Genomic DNA, 13,793 nt, shown 5'->3' on the forward strand with positions numbered 1-13,793 from the left:
GCAGAAAGTGCTGAGGAGTATTTCACTATATTAGTTACAGCCTGGTCAGCATCCACTTTCTTTCTCTCTTTTTTTCCCTCCTCTTCCCTCCCCTTCCTTTCTTGAGACAAGGTCTAGCTACGTAGTTCAGGCTGGCCTCAAGCTCACTGTGTAGTCCAGGCTGGTCTCAAACTTGCAGTGATCTTCCTGCCTTAGCCTACCAAGTGCTGGGATTACAGGTGTGCACATCTGGCAGCACCCATTTTCTCTCCTTCTGGAAATGGCATCCCATTTCCTTGGCTGTGTTGGTGTAAAGTGTTCCCTAGTGTCCATCCAAGTGTTTGGGAAGGAGGTGGCTCCAGAGGAGGCATATGGCTTAGGTAGGACCAACCAGCACTGCTTCCCTCATCTACCCACTATAACTGACCCAGAAACAGGCATACAACTAATTTTAGCCAGTGAGATTCAATTCCGGGACTTGTTGAACCTGGGACATTGCTAAAGAAAAATGTTTCCCACTGGGGTAGCTGAAAGGGTAGGGTGTATATTCTGAGATGCCCACAGTCATCTACTCAGAGACATTTCTTGGTGAACCCCTGTATCTATGTGTGACTGAAGCGGTGATCTCAAACTTTTCAGCTACGTGAACCCTGTTTTGCTTAAGTTAGTTTGCTTAAGTTAGTTTGAGTTGTGTCACTGGTGACACAAAAGTCCTAATTTATCATTCAAGAATCCCAAATTATCTGAGCAGGTGGATAATGGGCTCAGATCTCAAGAAGACAAATTTAGAACCTTGACTTCAATGTCAAAAATCAACTACGTGTCCACGAAGGCTTCTGAGGAGCTAGTAATGTTCTGTTTCTTGCTCTGAATGCTCAGCAACTAAAAATGCAACCAGTTTTAAGCTTTTTCTGCATGAAGAACATATTTACAACAAATAGTTTTTTTCAGAAAATCAGGCTGGATATAAAGCCTCATTAATGGGAAACCAACAAGGGAGGTATGATTTTCTTGTAAGCTCAATGTAAGACAATAGTAGCTACAACAATAAGAAGGTAAGTTTGGGGCATAGTAATAGACAAACTCAAGCAGAATGAGAAAGGTGACCATTCCATTCACTCCAATTGAGCCAGATCAGACTTGGGGGGTTGGGGTGGGATACAGACAAAGTAAAGCATGTTCGGATCTCAGAGCCACATCTTGTAGACAAAAAGAGAAGGAAAGAGGAAGGAAGGAAGGAAGATGGAAAGAAGGAAGAAAGAGGAGAAGGAAGGGAGGGAAGGAAAGAGAAAGACAGAGAAAAAAGGAGGTAGGCGGAGGTAAAGGAACAGGAGTAGCCTACATGAAGAGATAAGCAGCTAGGGTATGGAGAGGATCGATATCCTTAGGCTCACGGGAATCTGGACTTATCATCTGCAAATAAAGTTTTTTCTATATAAATACCACAGGCTAACCAATTGTGCCAGTGAAGCTCATAGGTTCTTTCTATACAGAAAACTCCAAGAGAACCTACTGAAAAACCAAGACTGAGATGAAGTAGCTGGATTCAATATAAATATACAAAACCCTGAAATCTTCCTTTCAAAAGTAAGCAGGACATACGCAGAAAATGCCCTACAACTTTCCTAAAGGACATGAAAGAATACTTCCCCAAAATAGATATGGGCTGTTCCATTTGCCTGCCTAGAAAAATTCACTATGATAAAGATACCAGTTTGGTCCAAATTAGTTTCTGGATTTTTTTAATACCAATCAGTATCTCCAAATTTCTGAAGTTTGGAGGAAAACTGGGCAAACAGTCCTAAATATTATATAAGCAGCCAAAAATAACCAAGAGTATTTGGAAGAGCGACATGACCAAGGATTTGTTCAATCACTCACTGAGCCACAATGAAAAGCTACAGGATTGAAGTAGTGTGTAGCGGGCACAGAAACAGACTGTTGACACAGAATGAACTGTTTAGCCAGTCACCTTTCTTTATAGAAAAGGCTTCAGAGTATGAGGGTCGCACCATAAACTTGTAGGAAAGTGAAGGATCCTGTCATGATTGATAAACCTTTAGAAATAAAATATAGACAGATTTTCATTTACTATTTAATTTATAATTTACTTAGATAAGACCAGAAGACCTAGAAGAACATACAGGTTAAAAGACATTGCTAGATGAGGAAACTTAAGAACAAGCGTAGGCAAACTTTTCTATGCAGGACAAAAGAGGTAATATTTTTAACCTTGCAGATCATATGATTTATGTTACAAAACTGCTACCATTATACTGAAAGTAGCCATAGACAATTTGTAAGTGAGTGAGCAGAGCTGTGTTTACAATAAAACTCAGTTTACAGAAACAGATAGTAGCTGGGTGTGGTGATGCATGCCTGTAATCCCAGCACTTGGGAGGCTGAGGCAGGCGGTTCAGGGTGAGTTCAAGGCCAGCCTGAGCTACATAGTTCAAGACCAACCTGAACTACGCACTGAGACCTTGTCTCAAAAGATGAAAAAAAAAAAAAAAATAGTAGTAAGGTTTGGCCTTCAAGCTAAAACAAACAACAAAAGAAACATATAGTGATCAAAATATATGTTTACATTTTTAAAAATTTATTACAGTAAAAAGCATATTGCCATTAATCCTCCTTAAAATACCACCCTCTCACTTTAAACACGCCCATCCCTCTTGCCGCTTTCTGAAGCAGTTCTGGAAGTTCTCTTTTGTTAGTGCCTTTGAGATACGAGCGCTACTGCAGAGTGCCATCCAACGGGAAGGCAGGCTCGTGAAAACATCATGGTCTGTCCTCATCCACCTTATTCATTGGTTTTGGCACTGAGCAGCTTCTGGCTCCTCCTGAAAATCAAAGTGACGGTGAAAGGTAAACATTTTGAATGGACTCAGGACATTGAGGCAGCCACAACAGTGCAGCTGAAGACACAGAAGACTCCAGAACCGCTTCAGAAAGCAGCAAGAAGGAGGGGGTCCATGTGCTTGAAGCAAAGAGTGGGCATTTGGTGCGGGTAATGGTAATATGCCTTTTACTATAATAAGATTTTAAAAAGTTAAATATTCACTGTTTTTTTTACTTATTCCTGATCCCAGCTTAGTTTTCTGATCCCAGCTTTAGAGGGATGAAAGCAAAGAATATGGGGGAAAAGCAAATATTATTCGATTTGATTAAATATAAATGAAGAAGCCAAAGGCATAGAAAACTACTGTAAACAAAATATAAACAACAAACACACACACTCTCTGCAGAAAATATATGAACCATGTATGACAGCAAAGGGTGGACATCACTCCCTCTATTCACATTCCCTCTCCCTTCTCACACACACAAGAATGCACACTCATTAAACCCCATGCAAAAAAAGGTAAAAGAAATAGACAACTCAGAGAGTGATGACTGACCAGTAAGCTTATGAAGAGGTAGTCAACCTTAAACGTCTTAATTTTATGCAAATTAAGACAAGGATACTCTCCAAGATGGGCATTATTCATGGTGGCACACATCTGTAATCCAATCTATGTGGGAGGCTGAGGCAGGAGCATCACAAGTCTGAGGCTATCTTGGCCAACTCAGCAATACCTTGTCTCAAACTTTTTTAAAAGGGAGGTGGGGGTGTAGCTCAGTATTAGAACACTTGCTTAGCATTCAAGAGGCCCTGGGATCAAACCCCAGTATGCACATGTGTACACACACACACACACACACACACACACACATACACACAAAGCCAACTAAACAAAATGTATTCTCTGTATATTAAATACATCAACCAAATGTGTTTTTGCTGCCATCACTCAGAGCTGATGTGGAAGGAAGTGGTGAGACCCTGCTGACACAACCTTTCTGGCGCAGAAATGAGCGGTTTAGGTTGAAACGTTATAGGTGTTCACAGCCCGTGAACTTGTAGGAATCTAGCCTGAGTAAATAATTAAAGCTGTGGCTAAATGCTTTCAGGCTTGGACGCTCACCAGAGCACAATTTACAAGAGCAAAACTTAGGAAGAATCTCAATAATAGGGGAGTGGGTGCATAAATGATGGTACATCCAGACAGGGATGTATGAAATCATCATTTAAAATCTCCTCTTCAGAGACTTGATAAGGACAAATACTTGACTTTTTGACAGCACTGACTCCCCTAACAGCCTTTTGTGCTGGAGACCCAGCTGTCCTTCTGCTTCTGAGACTCCACACCATCACAAGTTTCTTTCTACCTCCCTGACAGATGATTTTTTTAGTTGTGCTATTGAGGCTATCATGGAACTACATTTCTAGCTCCTTTTTTTATATGTTTTTATTTTGAGACAGAGTCTTGTTAAATTGTCAGGCTGGCCTCAAATTCACAATCTTCCTGTCTCAGCTTCCTGAGTAGCTGGATCCCAGGTCTGGCAGGTGATCCTTCATGCTTTACTCTCTGTTTCTTGGCTGAATGTGTACTTACTGAGGTTCCCCGGGGCCTTCTCTTGCCCCAGCTCCCTTGCTCTACGCATCCTTGCTTCCCAGATGATCCCATGTACTCGCTTGGCTTTGGGAAGATCGCACTTGTGTGCTAATGATGCCCGAAGTGTCACATGCACCCCTGATCTCTCCCTTTAACTCCAGACCCTGACTCTTGGAGATCTCCGCTCAGATGGGAAAAAAGTTCTCCCACCTGGTCTATCCTACAGGACTCTTACTTTTCTCCAAATCCCCACCTCCCTTCTACCTCAACATTCTCAGTGTCAGAATATGACACTGTCCTCCACGTAGCTGCTCAAGCCCAACACCCAGATGTCATCGTGGACTCCATTCTTGCATCGCTGGACACACAGCCCTGTGGGTTCCATTCCCTTGTGGCTGTATCTCCACCGTTCCCACCACAGACCCGCACCTGGGCTCCTGGGTTGGCCTCGCAGCCCCCGTTCACGGCCCTGTGGAAATGGAGCTCTCATTAATTGGTCCCAGGAGGTGGATGAGTACCAAACAAATTGCTGTGGCTGAAAAGGGCAGCGAGCCAGAGGCAACTGACACTGACAAGTACCAAACAAAGGACAAGTATCAGGACAGCATTTCCTCATCAAAATGCATCAAGTACCAAATTCGATTATCAAAGCAGTTGAGTACCACAGTATGAAGGTAGTCTACTCTCCGCTCAGCACCCAGGACAATATCTATTTCACAATCTCTAACTCAACAGAATTCCCCTCTCAAAACCCACCAGAGGCATCACTGGCTTTCCTTTTCTTTTCTGTTCTCTTTTTTTTGGTGGTACTGAAAATCCAGCCCAAGGCCTTGCATATGCTGAACAAGTGCTTATACCACTGAGTTAGAGCCTCAGCTCTTTTTTGTTTTATTTTGAGGCAGAATCTGACTAGGCTAGGCAGGTCTCAAACATATGATCCTCCTGCCTCAGCCAGGTCCCAGGGTAACGCCAGCTTCCTACTTCTGCTGCCTCAGGACACTGTGTCATTCCTGGTTGGTTCTCATGAAGGATGGGGTGGGTTCTTTGTTTGTTTGTTTTTGGTACCAGGAATCGAACTCAGGACCTTATGCTTGCCAGGCAGGCACTGTGCCACTGAGCTATATCTTAGGCCCAAAAGAGCAGTTTTTAAACAGGTACCCAAGACACTGTCAGGGTATTCAGGAGGCCAAACTATTTTCACATGAACAGTAAATGTTATTTGCATTCTTCACTGTGTTAACATTTGCATGATGGCACAAAAGCCGTGCTGGATAAAACTACTGTCACTTTAAGGGACTCAGTCCAGCTGCAGCCAGCTGAACCAGCAGTCCGTGTGTTCGTCACTGTTTTATACATGGAGTTAAAACACAATCACTCGATGAAACAGTCAAATGTAGTAATTTGATTAGATATCAGCCCTTGGGTACATTTCCTTTTAATACAACGTGTGACAAGATGCAAAAGACGCAGGAAGGATGATCATCATCCCCATCTGCATCACTTGAGCAACTGTTTACACTGTGTGCTAAGCTGGCCTCTTCTCTCACAGAACACTGTTTTTACTTCAAGAGATGTTCTTCCAAATGAACAAAGGGATCCTCTCAACACTGACAGCGGCCAACCACGGTGGCACATACCTATAACCTTAGCCACTCTGGAGGGTGATGCAGGAAGATCACAAGTTGAAGGCCAACCTGATTCACTTAGCAAGACTCTGTCTCAAAAGCAAAAAGTAGGAAAAAAAGAAAAGAAAAAAAAAAAGAGAAAGAATTTGTTGCCAAAAATATGATTTAAACTTTTAAACATAAATTTGAATGTTTTTACATTTTTAAATTGCTGTGAGTGTGTGCTAGGCATCAAACCCAAGGCCTTGCTCACGCTAAGCACATGTTGTATCACTAAGCTACAACCTCAGCCAAAAATCTGAATTTCAGAACATGTGGATAGCCAGCATGAGCTTCTAGTCTCCCAGTTCTTGAAGAATTTTCTGATGAGGGTGGTGTGGAAATTATATTATACAATGAAATGTGTTACCAGTTAGAACACAGTGAACCAATATTTTCTAACAGACGAATATATGATCTTTAAAAAGTTTCCATGGGTAAAGAGCCATTCAAACTGCAAGGCAGATCAATGGATTTTAATGTAACAGAGTAAGAAAAGTTAAAGATCAAAATGCTCTCAGAGTCTACATTGCAATTAACCCGCAAGAAGCTACCACTTGTTTAGTTTAGGTATAGTATCAAGGAATATCCACAATTATCTAAAATATCAATTATTCTCTCCATTTTCCACACACACATCTGTGTGAGGTAAGATTTTCTTTACTTACTTCAACTAAAACAATAGATCACAACAGACTGATATGACTGGTAAGTTCAAAAGCAGGTAAGAAAATGCACATATCTTCCATCATGCCTGACCTTAAAAAGATTTGCGAAAGTATAAAACAAGGCAGTTCTCCTTATTAGTGTTTTACTTTCAAAGACACTATTTTTCATAAAAAATACTTATGTTAACATAGAAGTTGTGCCGGGGATGGTGGCACACACCTGCAATCCCAGCACTCAGGAGGCTGAGGCAGGAGGATTGTTACGAGTTCGAGGCCAGTCTGGGCTACAAATGAGCTCAAGACCAGCCTGAACTGCATAGCGAGACCCTGTCTCCAAAAGACCAATAACAACAAAAAAACCCAAAACATAGTGGTTGTAAAACATGTCCACAAATTCCTCTTCCTCAAGAGATGGAGCTTACCAGTGGGACCTGGTGTTTCTAGCTCTTTGCTATTGAAATAAACCAACCTATTCTGTGGAAAAAAAGAGAGACAGAGAGAGAGATGCAGCTTACTTCCTCTCTCCTTGAGTATGGCCTGGCCTGAGTGAATGAATCGTTCTTAATGAATAGAATATAGTGGGAGGTGTGGTATATGATCCCTAAGGTCATAGGGGTGCAGTGGCTCCCTCTAGCTCTTAGATCACTCCTTCTCAAAGCAGCCACCGGCCATGTTGATAGGACACTCAAGCAGCCCAATAGACGGGCATAAATGGTACAGAACTGAGGTCTCCTGCCAAGAGCCATGTGAGTGCACTCGTTTGGAAAGGGGTCCTCTACGCATCACTAAACCTTGGGATGACCACAACCTGGAGAGATTCTGAAGTAGAACCACCCAGCTAAGCTTCTCCTGGATTCCTGAGCCACAGAAATCTTGTGAAACTATAAATATTTACTGTTTTAGGCAACTACGTTTTGAGTTCATCTGTTATGCACCAATAATTAGTACAATAGGTGAGTTTTAATGTTCTGATTGAATACATGAATAAATGTTTAATTAGTCAGTTTTAATTTCTAAGCCAATAAATATCAATAGATAAAGCCCTGTTAAATCAAAACTCTTAGAGCTCCTCAGTTTTCAGAAAGTGTAGGAGATCTAAGGACAAAAGAGCTGGTTTGGGATGCAGTTCAATGGTGGCATACATGCCTGGCATGTGTAAAGTTCTGGGTTTGATTCCTACCACTGCAAAAGGGAAGGGACATAAGATAGAAATAAATAAATAAATAAATAATAAAAATTTTTAAAAAGGGAAGGGACAGAAAAGTTGAGAGCCCGCACCACCTAAACTCTTTGCAAATTATTCCTGCATTAAACTTTCCTCAAATTGCCCCAGGTGAGAACACTCTTTCAGTAATAAAATACCAAGATATTATCATTGGCTATTGGTGTTCAGTGGGAGTATGGGTAATTTTGTCTTCTAATGTTTCATCTTTGTCTACACTTTCAAATTTTCCTACAAGGAAACAGTATTTTTTATAGGAAAAGAGAAAGTGAAAGTCAGTCATTTCCTTGGAAGATCCAGAGCCCAAGTGTCCACCAGCGGCCTGGGCTTAGGAGAGGTCCGCAGTGGCAGAATGGAGAGGTTCAACACCCCTCAGCCAACTGCAGCCAGAAGAGCTCCTTCATCTGTTTTGCATATAGTATTGGGTTTCTGCATAATACTTCAATTAAAGAAAGTTTCCACTGCTTTAAAAAAAAAAAGTTTGAAAACCTTTACCATGAGAATAACACTTGAGTTAAATTTAGAGTACAGAGAATCACTCATTCTTTTAAACATGAACAGTTTCCATACAGAAAACCCTACACATTCTGAAAGAAAAAACAGAAGTTCTAATAACATACATCAGTGGTTTCAAAAAAAGCTGGGCTACTGCAGCCCAGAAAAGAAGTGAAGGCAAAAGGGTAAAGAGCTTCTCTGGGGCCCCTAAACCAAGGGCCTGAGGCTAGCAGAAACACCCAGGTCCACACAGCCAGAAAGATGCACAGATCAGAACCACTTAGAAGTCCTCTTGTTTTCTAGAGAAAACCAAAGGCAGGAAGTGTTGGACTAACTGGTAGTTAAATGCCAGGACTTCAGAGACTGCTGATCTGAGCTGGAATTCTCAGTCTGCCACTTAAATCCTGTGAGACCTTGGCAAGTGGCTTACCCTCTCTGAGCTTCCCACCCCTCGTGTGTAAAACAGGTCTGAGAACATAGCATGGCGCAGCCTATTTAGAAAACCGTTCAATCCTTTCTTTAAAAGTTAAGCATAAATGTACCATGTGACCCAGCAATTCTCCTCCAAGGTGCCCACCCAAGAGAAATGAGAACAAATGTCCATGCAAAGACCTGCACACATCAGTTCTTAGCAGCACTATTGACCATGACCAAGAATGGCAATATGGACGGACAGGTGAATGCATGAACCAAGCGTGCTGTATCTACTCAGGAAAAAGTAACAAGCATTCGTGTATGACAACCTGGAAGAAGCCTCAAGACATTGCTCTAAAGCAAAAAACCAAACACAAAGGATCACATATTGTTTGATCCCATATAAATGAAACATCCAGCAGAGTCGAATACAGAGTGGCAAAAAGTAGATCAGTGATTGCCTGGGGCTGGGGCTGGGGCTGGGGCTGGGGCTGGGGCTGGGACCCTTGAGTGACGGCATATTGGCAAAAAGCTTCTTTGGATAAAAATGTTCTAAAACTAGATTGTAATGAAGGCACAACTCTGTAAACTAGCTGCCCTTAACATGGGCAAATGTTATGGTATGTAAATTAAACCCCAAGCTATTTTTTTAAAATGGAGTTTGACTTTTCTACGTAACCTCACAGGGTTGCTTGTGAGGATTTACTGAGCTAAACATATGGAAAGCAGTGCCTGGTACAAAGTCAGCACCTGATAAATAATCATGAAGATGACAATCAGAATACAGAATAATAAGAGATTATGTAAACGTAGAATAATATAGAATGTAGGGACAACAATTTATATAACTTACCCCATTTTCATCATATCATTTCATCATTTACCAACTCAGTGTAACCCCTCAACATTGCAAGGCAGGTATATTAGTCCTCATCTATACAAATGGGGAAACCGAGGCGCCAAGGAGTTAAGTAACTTTCCCTGAGAATGCACAGCTAGTAAACAGTAGAGCTGGGATTTGAACCCAGGAGGACAAACTGCAACCTGTACTCCTGGGCTTCCCACTGTCTTGTCTCCCACTAAGTATCAGCCATGGATTTTCTGCTGTAACTAGTAATGAGGAGGGTGCAGAAAAGGCTCACAGATGGCTCCCCAGAGGTCACGTTGGACCTAGACTTGAAGAGTTAGAGGAGTCAGCCGAAGACAGAGGGCTTCAGATAGAGGGAACCGCGCGTGCACAAGTGAGGGAGTACATGGAGGACCCAGGAGGGGCCAGGGCTGGTTGACCCACGGGAGGATGACCGGGAGCAGTGCGGGTGGGGCTCAGGCAGGTCCGAAGTCCACAACATTCGTCTAAGGGCAATGCAGGACCAGAAAAGGAAATTCAGTGAGTTCCCCAGTGCTGCCTCTCTGGGGAACAATTCACATTCCACCGGCAGGTGAGGAGCGTTGACTCAGAGGATTCTATGAGCTCAAGGGCGCGGGGGAGCTGCCCCCACGCTCCCACCCCACTGTGATCTAACACCCCAGCAGCCTCCCAAACACCGGCTCCACCAGCAAGCAGAAGCTGTTCCCAGCCAGCGGACTGTCATGCTGCCAGGAAGTGGAGCATAACCCAGCAAGATCAAGGACTGACTGATGGCAGCCTCGCCCACCCCCACCAGCCACCTGTGGACCCCAGGGGCACCTTTCACCCCACCCAGCCCCCAGCAGGCCACAGAGCACAGGGCTCCGGCCCTGCCACCCTCACTTGGCTGTTCCCAGAGCCAGGGCACAGCCTATGGGGTCTAGTATTTTTCTAATTTAAATGTGATACCCCTCAATCCAGCTCTTCTATTTCCCTACTCTGTCCTAAACAGCCATTTGCATGTGTGCACAAAACGTCCACTATGTCAAAAGCAGAAATACTGGAAAAATCTCCATGGCCATCAGTAAGAAACTAGAGCAAAACTGCTGGTGAAACCATACTATAGAGTACTACACAGCAGTGAAAATGAACAGTGCAAATCTACAGCACTGAACATAAAACTATTTCCAACACACACTGCTGAGTGAAAAGAAAAAAAGAAAACTGCAGAATAATATATCCAGAATTCCAAGATGTCATCACTTATGCATTTGAAAGAAAAAGAGAAAAGAAACTTAGCTCTATATTTCTCCAAGTTCACAATACATAGATAAATGAGCAAATGTCTAGAAGGAAACATGTCAGTCTAACATGGACTGATCATAGAAGAAGGAAGGAAGGAAGGAACAAAGACTTGTTGCCTTGTATATATGGTGTGTGTGTGTGTGTGTGTGTGTGTGTGTGTGCACGCGCATGTGTGTTGCTGGGGACTGAACCCAGGACCTTGCATATGCTAGCCAAGTGCTTCTAATAAACTGCATCCCCTTTTTTCTGGTTTCAGATAGGGTCTTACTAAGTTGCCCATGCTAGCTAGGAACTTCTAATCCTCCTGCCTCATCCTCCCAAGTAGCTGGGGTTATAGGAGTGTTTGATTTTTATAAGAATGTTTGTGTATCTTTGAGTTCTCCAAAACATTAAAGTCTGCAGAAAATGCAAATAAAAATGTGTTAAAATTATCACTGTCTTGATACAGGGCTCAGGATAACTTTTTAAAGACCTGCCACATACTGGGTTTTTTTTCCAATTGTGCCACATCTTCTTGTGGGCAAGTGTTCAAGATCCCATTTTACACATCTCAGAAATTGGACCAGAGAGGAGACATGAACGTTTCAGGGTCACAGGTAAGGGTGGCCAGGAGGTGGGAGGACTGGTCCTTGAACGCCAAGACCAGTGTTCTTTCTAATCAGTACACATGACAGTCACTGAGGAGATGCCACACAGGCAGCTCACAGAGCCCCTGAGACGCCCATCAGAAGAGGAAGGGGGCTTCATCAGTAAGAAGGGAGTCAACGATGAGTGGGGAGAGAAGAGCTGATGAGCCAATCCCTTCGTCAAAAATTAGACATCATGATGAGCCACCCACTGAGTGGGACGTGCTGCCATGTCATCCAGTAAAGCACACGTAGGAAGGAGCCTCAAGGCCATGTCCCCGAGCCTGAGACTTCATGCCTCTCTGGGGGTTGCTCACCTAGGCCCTCAGCTGAGCTGTTTCCAGCCAAGCAGTTCTGGGAATGCATCTCTGCTCATGTTCTAGACCCCAGGTACCAGGATGAAAATGGAATTGTGTTTGCAGAGGTTGAGTATCCCTTATCCAAAACGCTTGGGACCAGAAAAGCTTTATATTTTAGATTTTAAGAGTTTGGAATATTTGCATATGCATAAGGAGATACCTCAAGGATGGAACCCAAGTCTAAACATGAAATTCTTTTATACTTCAGACACACTCGATACACACAGCCTGCAGGTAACCTATACAATCCAATATATGCGGTCAGGTGTGGAATTTTCCACTTGTGGCATTGGATAGGCTCTCTGGTTCCAGTTGTGCAGTATTTCAAATCTCAGATTTTTGGGAGTAAGGATGCTCAAGCTATGAAACTCAACACCCTTCTGTGTTGTAAATGCCACCCCCTTCAGTTCTTCCACTGACTACTTTAGCACAGGCCCTGGAGGACGGGGAGAGGGGCTCAGGAAATGTGTGAGGCATCTCCAGGAACAGCCAGCTAGGCTTTGGCATCCAGGGAGAAAACGGAGGCTGCTGAGGGTATCAAAGGGTGTGTACACAAAGCCCAGTTACAGGGATAGGCATGACCCCTCCAAACACACCCGGAGAAGGAGGCTTGGGTCAAGTCATTGAGCCACACCACGCAGCTTTGCAACGTGAGGCAAACCTACAAAGCCATGGGGCAGTCACTGAAGCTCAGGTCAGGGGGTTCTGATCCTGCCCCATTACCTCAGCCAAAGTTCCAAACCATTGGCAACTGGGTCTCAGTTTCCCCATATATAAAATGAGTACTATCAGATGTGGCTCTTGAGTATGGTAATATCTGGATCATGGGGCCCATAATAATAACATAACCTAATAAAGTAACAGGATAGGAATCCATATACTCTGGAAGAAGACTATATAACAGAAACATGTTTGCACTTACGTTTTCACTTATAGAGGGAAAATGTCCTAGACAACCTTGATATGAATACTTGTCTACATTTCCAGGCTTTATTGCCATCCTATGCTAATATAAACTATATGGTACTATGCTGCCAGGTGTGGTAGCACACATCTGTAATCCCAGCACTCAGGAGGCTGAGGCAGGAGGATCGCTGCAAGTTCAAAGCCAGCCTGGGCTACAAAGTGAGTTCAAGGCGAGCCTGAACTACATAGTGAAACCCTGTTTCAAAAAGACCAAAAAAAAAAAAAAAAACTATATTGACTATGCTAAACTACATTGTATCAATCTAGTGAGATCAATGTTATATACATAATACGTAAAACATTTATAACCACAACATGAGGGACTACGTCTAAGGGAACTTTACAAGTAGTTTCTAATTTAATGTTCACAGCAGGTCCTTACAGCAGATTCTATTATTAAGTTCATTTGACAGAGATGGAAACCAAACACAAGGAATGGGTGACTTGCCTGCTGCCAGAGTCACAGAGGTACTATCCAAACCTAGGATGTGGAACATCTGCCTCTGTGCTCTTCACCACCTCCTACACAGGATCTGCTGCAGTGGAGACCCGTGAAACCAGAAGGGCATGCAGAGCGCCAGGCCAGGGGCCCGCACAGAGCAAGGGAGTAAGAAACGCAAGGTCCCAGGAGCATCCAGCTCTTGGAGGGGAGAAATTAGACCTAGCTCGTTCATACTCCATCTAGAACAGCAATGCGCAGGAAGTAGGTTGTCAGTAAATATTTGTGTGAAGGAAGGGAAATTATTATGGTATTCATTAGCCAAAAGCCGGAATCCTTGTTTCCAACAACAGAAACGTCTAAGAAACAA

The 13,793-nt window shown here is 43.2% G+C and overlaps 1 protein-coding gene across 2 annotated transcripts in view; it reads right to left on the reverse strand.

Annotated features, from left to right (window-relative positions):
* The window catches only part of Ppp1r16b (protein phosphatase 1, regulatory subunit 16B), a 97,193-nt gene that overhangs the window by 56,732 nt on the left and 26,668 nt on the right, over positions 1-13,793 (reverse strand). The gene's annotated exons all lie outside the window — the stretch shown is intronic.

This window comes from Chinchilla lanigera, unplaced genomic scaffold (genome assembly GCF_000276665.1).
Source record: "Chinchilla lanigera isolate Chin_1 unplaced genomic scaffold, ChiLan1.0 scaffold00044, whole genome shotgun sequence".
In the NCBI taxonomy this organism is placed as follows: domain Eukaryota; kingdom Metazoa; phylum Chordata; class Mammalia; order Rodentia; family Chinchillidae; genus Chinchilla; species Chinchilla lanigera.